This window comes from Bubalus kerabau, chromosome 10 (assembly GCF_029407905.1).
Source record: "Bubalus kerabau isolate K-KA32 ecotype Philippines breed swamp buffalo chromosome 10, PCC_UOA_SB_1v2, whole genome shotgun sequence".
In the NCBI taxonomy this organism is placed as follows: domain Eukaryota; kingdom Metazoa; phylum Chordata; class Mammalia; order Artiodactyla; family Bovidae; genus Bubalus; species Bubalus kerabau.
The window spans coordinates 88,457,002-88,477,805 of NC_073633.1; the positions used below are offsets into that span (position 1 = coordinate 88,457,002).

General features: G+C 43.4%; 1 protein-coding gene and 1 long non-coding RNA gene across 4 annotated transcripts in view; one reads left to right on the forward strand and one right to left on the reverse strand.

The window, feature by feature from the left end:
• Positions 1 to 1,243: 1,243 nt before the first annotated feature.
• On the reverse strand, positions 1,244 to 2,108 carry LOC129621755 (uncharacterized). Its single transcript, XR_008699668.1, has 2 exons — positions 1,739 to 2,108; positions 1,244 to 1,456 (listed from the first exon to the last, which is right to left on the reverse strand). It is a non-coding gene; the product is annotated as an uncharacterized LOC129621755 (long non-coding RNA).
• A 652-nt stretch (positions 2,109 to 2,760) lies between these two features.
• Positions 2,761 to 20,804, forward strand: part of RGS6 (regulator of G protein signaling 6) — a 622,410-nt gene continuing 604,366 nt past the window's right edge. For 2 of the 3 annotated variants that reach the window (XM_055538549.1, XM_055538551.1), the window contains exon 1: positions 2,761 to 2,899. The gene's annotated coding sequence lies outside the window, so the exon portion shown is untranslated. Of the gene's footprint in view, positions 2,900 to 3,392; positions 3,818 to 20,804 lie in introns of those variants that run through there. The other variant, XM_055538550.1, reaches the window with a different exon arrangement.

A 20,804-nucleotide genomic window follows, 5' to 3' on the forward strand; every position in this document is an offset into this window, starting at 1 on the left:
TGAACAGTGAGTTGATTCTTAAAGAAAACTCATGGTGAACATTTTTGAAAAGAGATGATTCTGGTGGGGGCGGGGGGAGGACTGTATCTTTTTTGAAAATCTTATGTTTTGCAATCATTTTAAATTACAAAAAGTTGCAAAAACAGTTCAAAGAGCTCCCTTACACCCTTAGAGTTGTAAACATTTCTGAACCATCTGAGGGTAAGTTGCAGTTGTGATGTCCCCTTTACTCCCTCATAATTCAGAGTATATTTTCTAAAAACAAGAAAACTCTCTTAAATAAATGCAGTACAATCTCAACGTCAGGAAAATAACATTGATCCAATTTAATTCAACAGAATGCATTGAAGTTTTGCTGTTAATATCATTTACAGGTCTTGGATGCCATTCAAGACTCTTGTGTTTAGTTGTCCCTTTAGCGTCCTTCAATCTTAAACAATCTTTAAAGATTATACATTATATTAGGAGACAACGCAGGTTGATTTTTCCCATTACTGTTTTTTTGTGTAAACTTTTGCCAGTTGATTAAGATGCTAACTCCCAAGTATTATAGATGTAATGTTAATAAGTATTTCATGTTTGTTAATTAATAATGAATATATATTAATGATAATTAATGAATTTTTTAGGAACACGCTTTGAGATTATAAATATTGTCTTGCTTATCAAAAGTTTATCCACTATTTCTAGTATCCATTGATGATTCTGGCCTGAATCAATTATGGTGATTGCAAAGTGGTGATTTTTTAATACTGTCTTTCCTTCTTCTATTAATTGTTTTCCACTGGTGGACCTTCCTTTCTCTCTTTCTATTGGCATGGACGCATTGATTCCTCTTTTGCACAAAGGTTGCAACCTGTTCCTGTCATTATTTATTTTGATGCTTAAATGGTCCTGGATTTGGCCAGCGGGAACCCCTTCAAGCTGCTTCTATAGCCTTTCATTTATTTTTTTTTACAGTAGGATCTTGCTGGTTATCTATTTTAACTATAGCAGGGTGTACATGCTCAATCTCAAACTCCCAATCTATCCCTCCCCTCCCCCCATACTCCCCGCCCCCCACCCCCGCCCTTATTCTTTTGACATATCTTTGTAACTCTTTATGGAGAAGGAAATGGCAACCCACTCCAGTATTCTTGCTGGGAGAACCCCATGGACAGTGGAGTTTAGCTGGCTACAGTCCATGGGGTCGCAGAGAGTCAGACATGACTTAGAGACTGAATAGCATAGCTCTTTAAGTAACTTATTTTATTGCTCAACAAAGTATTTCAATTTCATTCCCTACACATGGAGCCATAGTTCCTCTTGGTGGAGAATGGTATTTAGAAAAGAAGTCTGAGTTCTAGGCGTGTTCATTGTAGTAGCGGTGCTATTGCTCTCTCAGTGGACAGAGCTAGGAAATACATATATGTTCAGTTGTTCAGTCCTGTCCGACTCTTTGCGATCCCGTGCGAACCTGGCAAAAACACTAGAGTGGGTTACCATTTCCTACACCAGGGGATCTTCCTGACCCAGGGATTGAAACCGCCCCGCCCCGCGCCCCGCTTTTTGTGTCTCCTGCATTGCAGGCGGATTCTTTACCCACCGAGGAAGCTCCTGATAACATCGATATTGCACACCGACCCCATGGTTACCGTGCAGAACAAACAATCTTGTTTTATTTCCACCTGCAGCTTCCTGAATCCTTAACTAAGCATAAAATTTCAAAGCTCCCACATCAAAGAAGGCCCTCGGTTACCCTTTCTCATTTTCTGTCTCCAGCGTTTTCCGTCTTTCTCCAAGATTATTTGCAGACTTAAGTTTTCTTAAAAGTTCTTTCGTGGTGTACTCGAGAAGATTCATACACCGCTCCAAATGCAGCCTGTGGTGTAAGTGGTGACTCATAAAAATGACGAGGTGAGTAAAACACTATCCCTGACGATCGCGGCAGCCCATTTTAATTTAGAGAGTGCCAGCTACACGTCAACGAGGGATTCAAAAGCTACCGGGCAAACCGCTCCGGACCAGGAATCCCTAAGAGAATCCTGGCGCCACCGAAGTTTCCAGTGGTGGCCAGCTCTCGGAATTGCCGGAAGGAGCCTCTGTCTTTCTGAGCCGCTTCGCCAGTGTTCTCGCCGGCGCTCGTGTCAGAAATTTCTAGTGCCCCCCCCCCCCCCCCCGTCCTTCCTCGGGCATATCTCTGTCTGGACCTTCCGCAGCGCTGGGAGCAGGTGAGCCGGGCGGCGGCGCGCTGGGTACGCGCCCAGGTGCCTTGGCCCCGCCCCGCGCCTGTCGGGGCCCAGGTGCCGGCGTCCAGGTGCGCGCGGCGCGGGCTGCAGCTCCGCCCGACACCCGACAGCGGGCGCCGCTGCAGCAGCTCCCGAGCGGCGGAGCTGAGCGCCTTCGCGACTTGGGGCAGCTCCTGCGCTCGGCCCTGCTCGGCAGTGAGAGCTCCGCCCGGGCGCCGGGTTCCCGGAGCTGCCGGAGCGGGCGGGAGGGCGCCGAGGGGGCGGACCGAGCTCCTCGGACCTCGCCGGCCTGGAGCGGGAGAGGCGGGCGATCCGGGAGCGCCCGGGAGCGCGGAGAGCGGGGCCAGCCCCCTGCGCGCTGGAGACATCCGAGCGCCCCGTGCCTTGGCACGATGCGACCCGCCGCGTCTCTGCGCCGGCCTCGGGCTTCGCCTTCTGCTCGCTGAGCCCCGGCGCTCGCCACCGCGGAAACTCGGAAAGACCGGCGAGACGTGGGAGAGCCGCGCGGAGACGCACCCAGACGGACCCAGACGTCCCCTGTGCCCCCAAGAGGCTGCCGACCCCTCGATTCCTGGGCTCCTCTAGCTTTACCATGAACCTGGCGCACGCTTGGCGTTAGGAGAAATTTCTGAAGCCGGAGGGGGAGTCAAGGAAATTCTTTGGTTGCTAAGGTAATTGTAGTTGTGACAAAAAAGGGGCAAGACACAAACGGGGGAAAAAGATGTTTTCCAACGCGATGCCCTCCACCCCTCCGGCTCCTGTGTGTTTTCATTTCGTCTCCCGGGTGTGGATGCTTGTCCATTTCAGATACGTGACAGGTGCTGGGGTGTGTGTGTGTGTGTGCGTACGTGTGTGTGTGCAGTTTGGGACTGTAGAGGCACGAGCTTACATAAGTGGTTAGGCAAGCTGCGTGTGGAGTTGTGTGGGGTGGGTGCAGGTCTGCACAGAAATCCTGTTCCTGGGTTTCTGGGTGTGAGGCACTCACCGGCCGGGGCGAGCTTGCAGAGGGTACGTTCTTTTAGGGACTTCCAGCCTTCTGATTCCGCGATCTCAGGTGGGGCAGCTTTACCTCAAAAGCAGTCGTTCATTAACTTTTTCTCTGGATAAGCGCGCCCATTTGTGGGTTGGAAGAAAAGAAAGTGGGCGGCGAGGTGTGGAGGAGGGATGGGTGGTGAGGTTGGCTGGTTTGGGGACTGCGGCAGGAGGGGCCGCGTGGATAATTTGCTCCGTAAGGATGGCAACTCTGGTTGCGTGACGGGACCGTGTTTACAGTCACTGCCAGGCTGCGTAAGAAGTGGCCCAGCGAGACGAAAGGACAGTGACCCAGAACATTTAATTTTGTTCAGAATGGAAGCTGCTGAATTTTATTATTATTATTTAATTTGATGGAATAGGAACGTTGTTTCTTTGTCTCTTGTTTCGAGGAGTGGCATTTCTGCGCTACAAATTGAAGATATTTTGGGTCTTGTTCTTGGCCTGAAATTGTCCCCTCAGCATTTATCAATGCTCAGCAGCTGGATCTGCAGGTAGTTTCTGATCAATACCTTTTAGCAGTCCCAGAGTAAAACTGCAAAAATAAGCACTCCTAGGTAAAACCTAACATTGGACCTTTTTCTTAGCAGAGGGTGATGAGAGATGGAAGAATAAGAACTGGGCTTATAAGTGTCGGGATGGAGGGATGGAGTTAGAGACTGAGCTACAAGTTTGTGTGCGTTGTCAAAAAAAAAAAAAAAAAAAAAAAAAAGCTAGCCTGAAAGGAAACTGTCAGATTTGACTTAATAGGTAAGGCTTTTCTAGATCACTTTTCACAGGCAGATAAGTAATTATATGGAGTTGGCACTGGGGAGGTTGGTGGGAAACTTTCTCTGAGCGGTACAGTTATTATAGTCTTGCTTCTTCTTTATTAATTTGTTGTTTTTGCAATGGGTGGGAAAAGCAAGCAGAGAACTGGGGGAAATTGGAGATTCTTCAGAGGGTCCTTGTAAGCAAAGGCTCACATGCTGAACAGCGAAAACCAAGATGGTAAATCTGTTCTGAGTTCTCCAATACTAAGCAGAAATGTTGTGCAGATATGGTGATCTTATGTACTGTAAATGTTGGCATATTACTACATATATGTATATATAGCCTAAATAATTTGTCCTTTCCTGAAAGTGTAAGTTCCAGAAATGTCAGCTGTGGTGAGGTATTTGGATGAACTAGGTAGCCACTGGTGTTTCCTTTTCCATAATAATTACATTTGTTCTTAACTTCACTTTCCTGTCTCCTTTAAGAAACTTTAATTAACATGCACTGAATTTATATTGCCGAGAGTTTCAGTGAAACAGTGCTAGGTCTTCTTCCAGCAACAAATTTGTCTTATCGAGTGAAACTTTACAACAATGCTTTTGTGGCAGAAATGTCTCTTTAAATGAGACAGCCCTTATTTTGTTAATTTATGATTTATGGAATGAGATAGCCAATATAGTTTTTTTTTTTTTTTTTTTAACTGAGCAAACATTTCTTGAGAAAGAAAAAAAGAAATTTAAAGGATATTTTGGGCAATGAAATGTGCCAGTAATTTTGAATGTCTTAGTGTCCACAAGGACAGAATTTGACGTGACCGTAGGTTCATTCTCCTTCTTATTTCTCTGGTATTCTCCCATGCATTTTATCCCCAGAACTCCCAAGACTTTGCCAGGAATTGCCACACCTTCTGTGTTGTGCCAGGGGTTAAACATCAGGGATATATGAGTAAGGAGCTATGTGTCACATCAACATTTTTCAAAGGAGATGCTCTCAGAGATCTCAGTACTGGGATTAGTTTTTCCTTTGGCTGTACAGTCAGCTTGTCTTAATTCATAGTGCTTTGAACCTAGGGAAGCATTTAACCTTTTCATTTTCAGTGCCAGCTGGAAGGAATATATTTACAGAATTTCATCTTCATTGTAACATATGGCATGATATAAATAATTACTACACACACACTATCCTGCTGTATGGAAAGAAATAGAATTATAAAATAAACCTTCATGTTGAGTGATATAGATGTAACATTTTAAAAAAAAAACAGTTTTACTTTTTTCTTGATTACAAAAGAAATAACCATTGGGAAAAATTCAGAAAAATACACACCCATAAAAGATCATTTGTAATTCTCCCACAAAAGGTGAACCACTGTTGACATTTCTGCATACTGTTATGTTCCTGTAGGCTATATTCTGATCATATTCTGATCACATTATTCCTTGAATTTTTACCGTTCTTCCTATTCTCCCACCCCCAGTTTTAAATGGTAAATGAAGCTTGGATGTGTGTTAGAGGTTTGGGAAATTACTGCTAGTTTGATACATGGCTTTGATAGATCAGGTTTTAATTTTTGTTATTGTCTTTATTTTAAAAAGGAGGAAATTGGCTTCCCTGGTGGCTCAGACGGTAAAATTGTCTGCCTACAATGCAGGAGACCAGGGTTCGATCCCTGGGTGGGGAAGATCTCTGGAGAAGGAAATGGCAACCCACTCCAGTATTCTTGCCTGGAAAATCCCAGGGGCGGAGGAGCCTGATAGGCTACAGTCCATGGGGTCACAAAGAGTCGGACACGACTGAGCGAGTTCACTTCACTTATTTTAAAAAAGAGTAGTTTCTCTTTTTTCTGTCATCTTTGAAAACCAAGGTTTGCATTTTGGATTGGCAATGCTCCCTATGAGATTTAGGGTTTAAAGTATCAGAAAAGAAATAGAGCATTGGCCATGCAGCATGGGGGTAAGGTTGGTGGTGGGAAACCTGAGTTCTGGTTTCAACTCCTCCACCAACTAGTGACTTTGGCCTCTGGGCCTGTTTCCTTAGAGGACAAATGACACTTTCAGATTTAGCTCAATAAGCTAACAGCATATTTGTCAGTTTGACGTTTGATGAGGGTGATCTTTGTTTGAAGCAGGCTTTTTCAAATGCAGATGGCTAGGATCACCCCCTGAGTTTTGGACTTGGCTGGTCTGGGGTGAGGCCTGAGAATTTACATCTCTAACAGGATGATCTGCAGATGATGCTGATTCTGCTGGACCACCCTGAGAACCAGATAGTAAGCTCCTTGGGGGCGAAACACTGTTGCAGTTGTCTTTGCATCCATCTGCCCCATGCCTAGGAATGTACCTGCCGGTAGGTGCCTAGTAAACATTGTTGAATTCTCTTATCAGTTTTCTCCTTGGGGAAACAACTTTCTGAAGCAGTCTAGATAAAAGAGCTCATCACCCATCATTTGGAACCATTAAATCTGTAATAAGAATAATAATAAGTCATGAAACCCCGATCTTCCAAGTGCAGGGAGAGCCAAAACTGCTCACTAGTAGGCAATTAAAATGCACATTAAACCTAATGAGTTACATTAAGTAACAACTCAGAGTACCTGCTTGAGAAACCACAAAGCTCCTCCAGTGCTTCATGGCTGCCTCCCTGAGACCTGTAAAAGGCAATTCATTTTCTACCACATACAGATTCCAATAAGGGGAAGGAAGTTCACTATTAATTATCCCAAGTACCAAGGCAGTGGCTAAAGCAAGCAGTGGTCCAGACTCCACCCCTCACCCCCCAAAAGGCAGACCTCCACTCCTTCGCTCATTTTGACCAGTCTCCGACCACGTAGATCTCCCTCTTATGACCAAGGAAACAAGAGAGAAGGGTGGTGAGAATGCGTTTATTAGCTAGGAGGTTCCAGCTGGCTGAACCATCCCAGTCAGAACTTGTTGATCTTCCTTGTGTGGCTACTTTGTGGGTAAAATAAATGTATCCTTTTCTTCCACTTCCATGTTAGAAACATAGGGTGCAGAGGACACCCATTTTTAAGGATGGAAATGGAAAAATATGTCAATAGTGAAATACAGACAGAGCAGGTGTTCCTGTGAGTGAGGCTTTTCAAGTGAGTTGTGGTGGAGACAGCTGTTCAAGCTTTTGAAATACTTTGGTAAAACCATCAAAGGAAAAAAATTACTTTTGGCACATAGAACTCCCTTGTCCACTGCTATCTGCCCTACCCTGGAGGCTATTTTCTTGCACGGGGGTGGGGGGCAGGGAGACGCACACTTCCAGGAGAGCATCCTGAGATGAGAGTGTCCTGTGTGAACCTGGACCGGCGGTGGCAGCTCTTGGAGGTCCCCAGGTGCCTGTGTTGCTCTCGATATAGGCCAGCCCTGAGCTCACACAGAGCTACGATCCATAGCTCTTCAAGTAGCACAACAGGCTTTTCACACCCCGTTCATTGTGTCCTCGTCTGTAAAATAAAAATAAAGAATATACCCCTTGAATATGTGTGGTTGTGATGAGAAAAATAGGATCCTGGGCAGAGGAGGCCCAGTAGCTGGAGAAGATGGACCCTGTTACGTCATAGTTGTTGTTTTCTGATAATTTTGATAATGAGTTATTCACAACCCTGGTTGTTCCCTAGGCGAGATCTGAAACCAGCCCCCAGACACGGAGGACACGGAGATGGAGGAATAGAGGGAAACGCAGCAGATTGGTAGGCGGCAAATGTAATAAGCAAGGGAACTTACATAAGAGGCTTGTCTTAGACATTGCAAGAGGGGTAGCTCCTTGCACCCACCCGCCAGTACCTTCAAAATTATGTTTTTTTCAGGCCTGTGTTTCTGTTCTGAGGCTCTAACTGGGATCAGTTACATCTTCAGTCCAGACGGTCTCAGCAATTTACTGTCTTAAGGTTATGGTCCTTGCAAATGGCTCCCTAGGGGAGGGTGGGCAGAGTGTGCATTCCAGGCACAAGGAGGGGTGAGAAGCCTCCAAGTGCCCATTCAGCTTGCAGGTCAACTAGAAGCCACGGCCTCTACATGACCTCCTCCCGTGGGAGTCTGGTGGGAAATTGGTATTTCAGGGCAATGGTTTCCGACTCTTCTGTTCCTGTGGACCTGCTCTATCAGCCGAGCATTGGAGGAACTTCTGAGTTCTTTGGAGCAGCAGTCCCCAACTTTTTTTGGCACCAGGGACCAGTTTCGTGGAAGACAATTTTTCCATAGACTGGAGGTAGGGAGATGGTTTGGGGATGATTCAAGCTTGTCACATTTATTGTGCACTTTTTCTATTATTATTAAATCAGTTCCACTGCAGATCATCAGGCATTAGATCCTGGAGGTTCCCTACCCCTGCCTCGGAGAATGCTGCTCTGTGATTCTGACCCTGGAGGATGTGGCCCAAACATTCAGGGGAAATGCTCGAGTGGAGGATGGCCTTCCCTGTGGCAGCCAAAGATTTCCTTGAGCCTAAAGGTCACTGGTCACCAGCAGGAAGAGAAATGAAACACAGGGGCTGCAGCTGCATTGATATCTCTTGTGCCAGACTATGACCCACACCGGACGAGGCCCTGTGCTGTTTTCCTCTATTTCCTTGGTATCTCTCACAGCGCCTGTGCATGGTAGGGGTTTGGTAAATATTTGCTGAATTGTTGACCTGCAGAGTGACAGCTCTGTAGCGGGGCGGGACGGTGAACATGGAAGGCAGGATGGACTAATAGTAATGCAGTGTAGCCTGGACCCGGTGTGGGGGCATAGACCTTTTCAAGGGTGGGTGCATGGACTGGTTTGGGTGCAGGTGCATGGGCAGTTACACAGAAGATGCAAGGTACAAGTGGTTATGATCCTTATTCTTATGCTTGCTTGATTCTGCCTGGCTAGATTCACCTGAGAGCCACAATATACTGAGGTCCTCCAACCTAGTTTGCAATTGTACATCCATGTTTGTCTCTCCCACTGGTTCTATCTTGCCCCACTGCAAGGCAAGACACAGGATATGCTTGAGAGAAATTGGATTCCTGAGCCCAAAGTTGCCCAGCCTACAAAGCTGTGGAATTGTCATATGGCAGGGGACTGACCTTATAACTGTCAGTACATTAAAGAAGGGGACTACAGAGGATGAGATGGTTGGATGGCATCACTGACTCAGTGGAGATGAGTTTGAGTAAACTCTGGGACTTGGTGATGGACAGGGAGGCCTGGCGTGCTGTGGTCCATGGGGTTGCGAAGAGTCAGACACGACTGAGAGACAGAACTGAACTGAACCTGTAAAGCTATTGGAGAGCAAAGTTTTTAATAAGAATTAGGTGGTATCACTCCCATTTTACAGATGAAGAAACTGAAGTTGAAGAAGTGGTTCAGCCACTTGCCCTTGGTCAGATAGTTATTGAGTTATTAAAAACCAAGATTTAAATCCAGATCTTTTCTGACCCCAAATCCCGAGTCTTGTGGATATATCACTAGGTCAGGGATAAACAGAGACCCTTCCCTTGAGATCAGTTCAGTTCTTTTGGAGAGAAATAGAAATGAATAGAAAATAAACAATAAAAGATGTTAATTGATGATTTAGGAGCATAACGCATAGAATTTTATGTCAGATTATGTAGCAAGTAGACAATGAAGCCAGTAAGTACCATTTAGTTCAGAGAGAACACTGTATAATCAGACCTGGAAGAGAGGCTTCGGGAGAGAGGCAAAAATGTCATAGGTGAACAGAGGGGATAACAGCAAGCTTTTCAGGTAAGAGGTATTAATAATAATAATTAAACCAATTGTTAAGCCAATTATTGTTTGCTTTCAGAGTAAGAGCTAATATTATAAAATCTTCATTATCATGTCCTCCCAGACCATCGTAGCTAAAATAAAACTCCTGCTTCCCTGCAGTGCTCTTTATTGCCTTATCTTCAGCTTTATCACCATGACATTGCACTATATGTTTTTCATTTGTATATTGTCTGTCTCCATCCACTAAAATGTCCACTCCCTGAGAGCAAGAACTCTGTTTTATTCCCTCTTGTTGCTTCACCATTTGTCAGATTCTGGTTTATAGTAATTGCTTGAGAGCTGATTGTAGAATGAATGAAGGGAGGAAAAAGCCTTAGAAAATGGGTTGCAAACTCAAACACAGAGCCAGTTGGGTAAAGCAGATGAATGAAACAAGTGGGGTTTCTTTCACGTTAGCTTAAGTTGTTGCATTTTTTTCCCCATCCAAATCATGCTTTGTGTGTAAAACATGTAGAAAGTTTTTACTCCCAGAAAGAAATGTACTTATCCTCAGTTTTCTTGAAACCAGGGGCCCTCTGCCACATTTTTGAAAGAGAGATGGGAGCCAGAAAACAATTTCGCTTTTTTTAAAAGCCCAACAGCCATCCATGTGTGATGATGAATGGCATCTGGTGCTAGACCTCAGGGTCGAGAAGCATTAGGGTAGGTGAGGACTGCGTTAAAGCAAAGGGTGTGTGCTGCTCAGAAAGCTGTTGTCATCCATTTGTTTCATCCAGTTTTAGTCATTGGCAACTAATTCCAATTAGAAAAATATTATAGGGATCTACATTGCTCAGTCGGAGAAGGCAATGACACCCCACTCCAGTACTCTTGCCTGGAAAATCCCATGGACGGAGGACCCTGGTAGGCTGCAGTCCATGGGGTCGCTAGGAGTCGGACACGACTGAGTGACTTCACTTTCACTTTTCACTTTCATGCACTGGAGAAGGAAATGGCAACCCACTCCAGTGTTCTTGCCTGGAGAATCCCAGGGACGGAGAGCCTGGTGGGCTGCCGTCTATGGGGTCGCACAGAGTCGGACACGACTGAAGCGACTTAGCAGCAGCAGCATAGCACACTGCCCAATCCAAATAGAACACTTGTTTGAGCTGGTGGTTGTTTTTTTTCCTTCTGCTTATGACCTCTGTAGAAGAAAGACAACAACTTAAATATCCTATATATCTTTCTCTGAAGCCACTATGTAAGTGTTAACAGTATTTAGATTCCAAACCGAACAGGAAGCTGCCATTATATTATTTTGCTGACCATACATCCTAAAACAAAGACTGATTCAGCAGCTGGTCAAAATAGAAAGGATGCATTCACAAAGCATACATTTATTGATTATATTTGAGTTTTTTTTTGTTTTTTTTTTTTTAAGGGAAGGCACTTTAACTTTCAGAATGGCAGGTAGTTTAGGGGCTTGACTGCTGGTGACATTAGACAAAACCACTTAATGCTACTGATCTGTGTTCTCCCCAGGTGCAGAACAGGGCTGAAAAATTATGATTGCTTTGAGGGCATTCTTGAAAGGGAGAGTATTCCTGAAAATCTGAGGTTTAGTCAATTCTTAGTTGGGGCTGGGGGAGGATACAGGTCCCTATCCTAAGTCACTGTTGGTCTAAGGTCTCCGGTGTTCTTCTCTGCTCCTTGTCTTGCTTGTTCATCGTGTCAGTGGTCCCACTACTGAAGGCCCTTTTGTAGATGATGATTAATCAGATGTGGCTCTGGTGTTTGGGAAGTTTTAAATTCTGTTGAGGGGGAAAAAGATGGATTAACAGGATGTGGTAAGACAGGCACGCTTACATGGAATGGGGGAGGGAGACTTCACTGAAGAGGCTGAGTGGATGAGCTGGGTGTTGGAGGACCAACGGGTTGGGGGCCTGCAGAGATGGGGCAGGGGACGCAGGTGGCCAAAGTGTGCTTCAGGCAGGTCAGTGTAAGTAAAAGATTAGAGGTGACATAGTGTGCAAAGGATTTTTAATACCTCTCTATTGAGTCAGGTACTTTCAGTCTGGGTAGATGAGCTTAGAACTTGAGGGGAAACAGGGAAAGGTAATTTAGGTTGTAAGGAAAATTGTTGACTATTTATGTTTACTGCAGGTAAAATGAGAAAGCAAGGTAGACTGAGTGACATTTTCCTCACCTAATGTTGGTAATGGAGGATATGTCACAATGAATTTCTAGTTACTTCTCACTGTTATCAAGGAGTTTGGTCCCCTGCAATGAAATGAGAGAAAATGGGTTTGCTTTATTACAGTCAATGTGCTGCTTCCATGCAAATGGGCATTTCTACCCACTGTGTCAGGCTCACTTTCCAAATGTTCAATGCCTTTTTGACTTTCGGACTGAGAGAGTGACCACTGGCTCCTGGATCGTCCTGTGGCTCAAGGGGAGAGTGGATACATCTTGGGATAAACTTAATTTAACTTGCTTGGCATGACCAGTTAGGAAGTTCTCAGATGTCTCACCCTAACACATAGGGTGTTTAGCTTTATGCCAAAGCATATGCTGTCGATTCTAGGTTTTCCTTTCTTTGGCTTCCTTTAGCTTTCAAAAGCTTCTCTGCAAAAACCACTTACCCAGCCTGCCATCTGCCATACTCCCCCACTTAAAAAAATCCATTTCTAATCCCCAGTTTCTTATATTTTCTAATTATCCTTAACAGGAATGACCAGTTGACTATCCATCAGAAGTGTATGTGGAAGTAGGTTTTTTTAAGTTGAACTTTGCTTATTGAAAATTCTTGGTTGAGGAAAGTTTCCTGTGGTTGAAATTATTCATATTGTTGGTTATACGTGGATAAATAGTGACTGACAAGACAAGAAGTGAAAATTGGGGCCAGTCTATTGAAGGAATTGAATGCCACATATATATAATAATAATATATAATAAAGGTAACAGTGATAAATGATGATTCAGAGTTCTCTTGGATGTAGACAAAAAACAACTGCACTGAAACAAAATTCAAACCAAATGAAGCAAAAAGGAATTACTCGGACTAGTAAATCTTGGAATTCAGGCATGGCTAGATCCAGGGACTTAAATGATACCATTAGCACCTCTTACTGACACCTCATCATCTTGATATCCTCCTTCTGTGCCACAAAAAGAAGATTGTCATTAACCTCCTTCCCTTCATAGGGTTTCAGACTAATCCCTTATGGGGAAGGGGGCTTCTTTCTTCCAGTGTTCTTATCTCACCCCTCAGAGAAGGATCCTGATTGGTCCTGATTAGACTCACATGTCTGTCTTGGTCCAATGAGTGTGTCCTGTGGTATGGCATACTTTGCTGAGGACAGTTCACAGGCCCATCTTTCTCTGACAGAAGAAGTAAACTTAATACACACACACACACACACACACACACACACACACACACACACACAAATATATATATACTGGGCAAAAAATACAGTATCTACCTCAAACTTCTAAACTGGCTGAAAGACTTTGGATATATTTGCTGGGGAGTAGTGGGCTTCCCTGAAAGCTCAGTTGGTAAAGAATCCACCTGCAGTGCAGGAGACCCCAGTTTGATTCCTGGATGAGGAAGATCCACTGGGGAAGGGATAGGCTACCCACTCCAGTGTTCTTGGGCTTCTCTTGTGGCTCAGCTGGTAAAGAATCTGCCTGCAGTGTGGGGAGACCTGGGTTCGATCCCTGGGCTGGGAAGATCCCCTGGAGAAGTTGGGCTATACCCAACTCCAGTATTCTGGCCTGGAGAATTCCATGGACTGTATAGTCCATGGGGGTCGCAAAAAATAGGACACGACTGAGCGACTTCCACTTTCAGAAAATTATTAAGAACAAGTGCAGAGTATTTCAACCACTCTTTGGAAGTTCTGAGATATTTTGTAAGAGTTGGAAGACTTTTGTTATCCAAAATAAAGTCTTTGGGTAATGTGAAGCATTCCTTAGGTAGTGTGTTTCTAATCTTGCTTCACTTCTGTATCACTTCTCTAGTTCTGTGATTATTGCTCCTGGTCTACACACAGAGTAATTGAGTATGTATATAGTGGTGACAGATACAACCTCTAGCTCCTCTAGCATCCCTGCAACCATATCTCTGCAATTTCATCACTTTTTGCATTGCTTTAGATGATGTGAGTGCTACCTTGAGAATCAGAGATGCTATATCCTTTTCCAAGAATATTTGCGTTTGTCCTCGAAAAGTACACAACTCATTTCTCAGTGAATTTTCAAAGAGTAAATACATCTATATTGTCACTCCCAGGTTAAGAGAGAGAATATTACCATTGCTCCCAAAACTACCTCTTGCACCCTCCCAGTGGTACTACATATCCTCTTTCCCCAGTGGTGACCACTAACCTGATTTCTAACACCATATCTTTCTCATATTTGAAATATGTGAAATATATATGGAATTATATGTATATACTCTTTTTGTTTCTTCTTAGGCACAATACTGTTTGAGAGATTCATCCATGATGTGGTATATAGCAATAGTTTATTTTTACTGATGTATCACAACCCACTCAGTTACATTTCACAGTTTATTCATCTGTTGATGTGTATTTGGGACATTTCCAGTTTAGGGTTACTGTGAATAATGCTTCTGTAATTTTTTGCATGTGTTTTTTGGCATACGTATGAATGGGTTTCTGTTTGTTACACTCCTAAGACTGGATTTCTGGGACATATATTCAAATTTAGGAGGGCCTTACAAAGAGATTTTCTAAGTGGTTGTACTAGTTTATGCCTCCATCATCAGTTTAGGAGTGTTTCGGTTTCTCCAAATGCTTGTCAACACTTGGAATTGTCAGACTTTTAAATTGTAGCCATTATGGTGGGTGGGTAGTTGTGTCTCATTGTGGTCTCAGTTTGCCTTGGTGACTAATGATGTGCCTTGTTAGTATTTTTTTTTTGTCACTTTTATTTAATCTTTTGTAGTCCCTCTTCAAGTTTATTGCCTATTTTTCAGTTGGATTATCTGTTTTTATCGATTTGGGTTTTTAAAACAAATTCTGGCTTGTTTTAAATGGTATCTTTTAAAAACACCCTTTTCTGACTCTTTGTTGTGGGTATATAGAAATACAGTTGAGTTTATATTGACCTATATCCAGTGACTTTGTTAAATTCACTTGTAAATTCTAATAAGTCTGATCGGTAGATTATTATGACTTTTCCATATATGTAATTAAATTACATGCAAAAAATTTTTACTCTTTGTTTTGCAGTCATTGTTGGCTTCCCGGGTGGCTCAGTGGTAAAGAATCTGCCTGCAGTGCAGGAGACGCAGGTTCAGTCCCTGGGTGGGGAAGATCCCCTGGCAACCCACTCCAGTATTCTTGCTGGGGAATTCCCAGGGACAGAGGAGCCTGGTGGACCACAGTTCATTGGGTTGCAAAAGAGTTGGATATGACTGAGTGACTCAACAAACAGAATTGCTGTCTTTGTTCCTTTTATGTCTTTTTCTTGTCTGTTGCATTGGCTGAGACCGCTAATATAATGGTGAATAGGAGTGGTCATAGTGGGCATCCTTGTCTCATTCCTAATCTCGGTGGGAAAATTTTTGAAGAGTCACTATATGTGTTTTTAATATATCCCTTATCAAATTAAGCAAATTTCCTCACATTTACATTTTGCTCAGAATATTTTCATGAATGGATGTTGGACTTGACAAGGTACATTACAGCAATGTTGCAGACATGTCCACTCCCTTCTAAACTTCCCTCTTCTCCATATGACCTCATTGCATTGGGAGCTCTCTTTTCAAAATTTTATCCAGCTTTTCTAGTTGTTCTGGGGGGTGTGTGTATGTTCTGCTATAAGACAGACCTCTAGTGTAGGATATGGTACATTGTAATTGTACTATTTTTGTCTTCCATCTACATAATATGAATAAAATCGTACCCTTAGGAATCTATCTTCTTATTTCGTTGACCTATATTTCTCCTGCCTGATGAGCCTTATGAATAGATCTTTCTTTTGTCAAGTCTTGCTGTCTCCAGAAGGGGAAACGTCTGTACACTCCACGTGTATGCACTGCAGAGTCATGAGAGAGATGGATCCCTTATTTTTCAAAAAAAAAATTATTTATTTACTTTTGTCTGTGCTAGGTCTTTGTTGCTATGCTTGGGCTTTCTCTAGTTGTGGTACACAAGCTTCTCATTGCGGTGGCTTCTCTTGTTGTGGACCACGGGCTCTATGGGGCTAGAGCTTCTATAATTGTGGTGCCTGGGCTTAGTTGCTCTATAGCAGAGGGACTCTTCCCAGACCAGGGATTGAACCCATGTTCCCTGCAATGGCAGGCAGACTCTTAACCACTGGACTATCAGCGAAGTCCTGGACCCCATATTTAACTGCCTAGTTTTAGAGTATAAAGATACTGATTTTTACCTGTTCTAAAAATTAAAAAGAGAAGAAAGAAAAGACCAAAATCCCAAGGAGTAAAACTGACATCCTCTAAAAAAAGAAGCCAATTGGAGTGCTTTTCTTCTTGGTCCCCTAGGAACATGTCATCCTCTTCATCTCTCAGTCATCCCCTTCTTGTGCATAGAAGCTGGCAAAGCTTCTCTGTCACCCCTGTTTCTCCTCTAGCCGTCACACTATCTTTCATGTGAAATAAGAGAATAATAAAATGTTACTTATGCAGTCCCTAGAGTCAGTAGTATTAGTCAGTAGTATTAGACACTACGATCCTAAAATCTGTTCTTACAAAATGTAAGTCCTTTTGGGCACTTGGATCTGAAGACTTGCATTTTCACACTGGCTCTGTTAACTGACCAGGAAAGTGACATTTGAGTGTAATTCTGTCTCCCAGGCCTTGCTTCCAGCCTCTGAAAAATGAAGTGATCAGGCTTGTTCAGGGAACAGAAAAAAATGTGCGTGAAGGATCAAAGAGTAAATACTTTGGGCTCTGTGGGCCACATCAACGCTGCTATAACTTCTCAGCCCTGCCCTTATAGTATGAAAGGAGCCAAGGCAATAAGTAAACAGATGGGTGTTGGTAAAACTTTGTTTATGGCACAGAATATTGATTTTATGCACTTTTCATGTGTCACAAAGTATTCTTTTTCTTTTAACTTTTTTCTACCATCTGAAAAGGTAAAAACCATTCTTAGCTCACAGACCATATGAAAACAGGCAGAAGGCTAGGTCTGTCCCAGGGGCCCTCGTTGGCTGACCCTTGAACTAGTTGATTGTCTGGGGAGGAGGCTACTCCCGAGCTCTGTGTTAGGCACTGATAGGCTAATCTTTAAAAAAGTTTTTTTTTTTTTTTTCTGGCCAAACTAAATAAAAACCTCATGTGGAAGCCCTGGTTACCTCAGTTCCTGTTACCTGATGCATTGTGTTTGGCTTTCAACAAAAAATCACGAGCCATGCTAAGAGGCAATGAAAAAACACAATCTAGAAAGTCTTACTCTCTTCTTGTAGGTCAGTTAAGAATAATAAAATACAAGATTTTATTTCCCTTTATTTCTTCCCTGATGCTTGCTCTTTAATTTGGTAGATCCAAGTTTCTGACCAATAACATTTTCCTCTGCCTGAAGAGCTTTTAGCATTTCTTGACGGCAAGTCGGCTAGTGATGAACTCACTCGGTATTTATTGTCTGAGAAAGTTTATTTTTCCTTCGCTTCTGAAGGATCATTTCACTAGATGTAGACTTCCAAGTTGGTGTTTTTTTTCTCTCCCAATGTTTTTAGTATTCAGTTGCACTCATGTTTGTGAGATTTCTGGTGAGAGGCCCCATGTAATTTTTATCCTTATTTTTCCATAGCTAAGGTTTTTCTTCTTGTTTCTCTCAAGATTTTTCCTTTGTCTTTCATCTTCTGCAGTGTGAATATGGTATGTCTCGGGGTACTGTTCTGTTTTAATGTATACTGATTGGTCTCTTATCTTTCTGGATCTGCGTTTTGTGTCAATCATTAACTTTGGAAAATTCTGTCAATATCCCTTTAAATATGTTTTCTTTCTCTTTTTTTTTCCTCCTGGTACTGCAGTTATACTTATACCTTGTGATATGTACCATAGTTTTTGTGTATTCTGTTCCATTAAAATTTTCTCTTCCTGCTCCCCCCTGCCTTTTCCCCCACTTTTGGAAGTTTCTGTTGACCTCAAGCTCACTGAATCTTTCCCTGGCCATATAGAGTCTGCCCATGAGCCCATTGAAGGCATTCTTCACTTATTGCAGTGTTTTTGACTTTTAGCATTTCCTTTTTAAGGATTTTTTGGAAGCATTTCTACGTCTCTGCTTTCATTATCATTTATTTTTCTGTTAGCACCTTTAGCATATTTGATCATAGTGATTTTAAATTTCTTGTCTGATAACATCAACTTCTGTGTCATATCTGTTTTTCACAGCTGCTTGTCTCTCTAGACTGTGTGTTTTCCTTGCTTCAGCGTGGATCGTGATTTTTTTTCTTGAAAGACGGATATGATGAATCAGGTAATAGAAACTGAGGTAACCAGGCCTTCCCTGTGAAGTTTTATTTAACTTGGCCAGGAGTTGGGCTATGCTTAATGTTTGTTGTAGTTGTAGCTGCTAGAAACTTCGAATTCCCCTCGTCTTCTTGTTTTTGCTTTCTCTCTTGACTTAACATTTCCCTATGACTCAATGGACATGAGTTTGAACAAACTCCAGGAGATAGTGAAGGACAGGGAAGCCTAGCTTGCTATGATTCATGGGGTTGCAAAGAGTTGGACACGACTTAGCAACTGAATAACAGCAGCTATGTTGTTGTCTTACACTTCAGAGAGTAAGTGTCTTGGAGGTCTTTGAGGTGTGATCTGCTGTTATCATATTGGAGCCTGTCAGTGTGGTGAGAGGGTGTAGTTGAGAAGCAATGTGCTATCTATCACCTTCCAGTGAAGAGCAAAAGCAGAGCAACTTCCCTTTAGTAAATGCAGCAACATTTCTATTGCAGTGGAAAGAAGACCAAGAACTTGGTGGCTTAGGTGAGGCTGTCTCAAGATGAGAGACTTGCCTTCTTGTTGTTCAGTTGCTAAGTCATGTCCGACTCTCTGCGACTCCATGGACTGCAGAACACCAGGCTTCCCTGTCCTTCACTGTCTCCAGAGTTTGCTCAAACTCATGTCCGTTGAGTCAGTGATGTCATCCAACCATCTTATCCTCTGTCATCCCCTTCTCCTCCTGCCTTCAATCTTTCCCAGCATCAAGGTCTTTTTCCAGTGAATCAGCTTGTCCTATCAGGTGGCCAGAGTATTGGAACTTCAGCTTCAGTATCAGTCCTTCCAATGAATATTCAGCACTGATTTCCTTTAGGACTGACAGGTTTGATCTCTTTGCTGTCCAAGAGACTCTCAAGAGTATTCTCCGGCACCACAGTCTGAAAGCATCAATTCTTCTGCTCTCAACCTTCTTTAAGGTTCAGCTCACATCCGTACATGACTACTGGAGAAACCATAGCTTTGACTGTATGGACCTTTGTTGGCAAAGTGCCTTGCCTTCTGCTGGCTTCCATTTCTTCAGTGGATTTCGAACTGAGCCCATCAACTGAGACCATGTATGAAGCTTGAACAAGGAGAAGTTATAAGATAGCCAATTCAGGAGGCAAGTTTGGCAGGAAAACCTTTTTGATTTGGTGAGCAGAATTGACTAGCTTTCTTTTCCTTTTTGTTTTTCCTTCCTCCCTTCCTTCTTTCCTTTCTTCTCATTGAAATTTTGTGCTCATGAATCTAAACTGCAGCTTGTGAGCCTGGTGGTGTGATTTCCTCCCCACCTACAGTGTTCACCTGCCCGATGTGAGCTTGGATATTCAGATATTGTGTGGCGGAGAGTTGGGTTCCACCAGTGTTGGAGTTTTGTCAGCAAATATGACACAGAAATGGGGACCTGAGGAAGTGGAGGCCATTTGCAAGAGAGTGATGACGAGTGAGTGAAATATTGGAGCCAGGGAGAGAAGAATGTGAAGACAGAGTGAAGAGCAGTAAGAGATGGTACCAAAGGTGTGGTTGAAATGGATGGAATGTCGAAGGATGAGGAATGTTTGCTGGGAATGTAGAGTAGGTGATCTGGAAAGAGGGGCAGTGGGAAGAAGGTGCCCTCTCGGTTTGTACTGGGACTTGAAATGTTACAGTCACCAGTGATGGCAAGATTCAGCGTGTGGCCATGTGAGATGGTCACTGAGGAGGAGGAAGGGAAAGAGTTCAGATGAGGGAAGAGAAGGGCAGACAAACCAGCTCTTGCTCTAACATTAAAGTTGCTGAGTTGACCAAGGGATAGGGAAAACCTGAGACCTGCAAGCTGGAATCTTCAGGAAATGAAAAGGCTTAACAGGAGAGGATGGGTAGCCTCACGCCTTAACAATGGCTTGGCTGATGGTCTGAGTGTTGCAAGAGAAGTTTGGGTAGAGCGACAGGAGGGAAATCATTGAAGCAACAGTGGAGAACCAGGAGGATGCTTGCCTTCCTTCCTGGTCTTGAGATAGGTAGGGTGAGGGCCACTACGTGCAGGGCAGGGGATGTCTTTGGGGGGAGCCAGGTTGCCATGAGGGTCACAGAAGGTTCAAATTCAGAGAGGAGGTGGAAGGACATAGGGGGTATACTGTTAACAGAAGAAAAGTTCAAAAGGCAGGAGGAGTCAGCGAAGAATTGGCAGGGTCTGCGCTGTCCAGAGCTGTGTGGAGTTCACAGCCCCTGGTAAGAGAGGATGCCCTCAACTCCAAGCACAGATTGCGGTAACAGAACCAGAGGCATGTCACATGGCCAAGCGCATCCTGCTCTGTGAAGAACTTTCCACTTCTCCCTCCCAGCTTTTTATGACTTGTGTTTAAGGAATGCAAAAATATTTTTCTTTATAAGCAGCTTTGGTCGATTAGTTTGTTTAGGCTGTCAGGCAGCTGAGCAACTTAGGACTGTATTTATGTATATGCCTTCAGGTAGGGTTGATATGGGGACATCTGCTTCACTGATGTCATTAAGAAAGAGCCACTAATTAGTTGGGAACCTGCTATGTACCAGTTGTATCATGTACCAGAAGTACCTGCTACTGAGCATGCTGTAATTAGTCTATGTGTGCTAAATACTGTATATTTAAGTATATACTGAAATTTT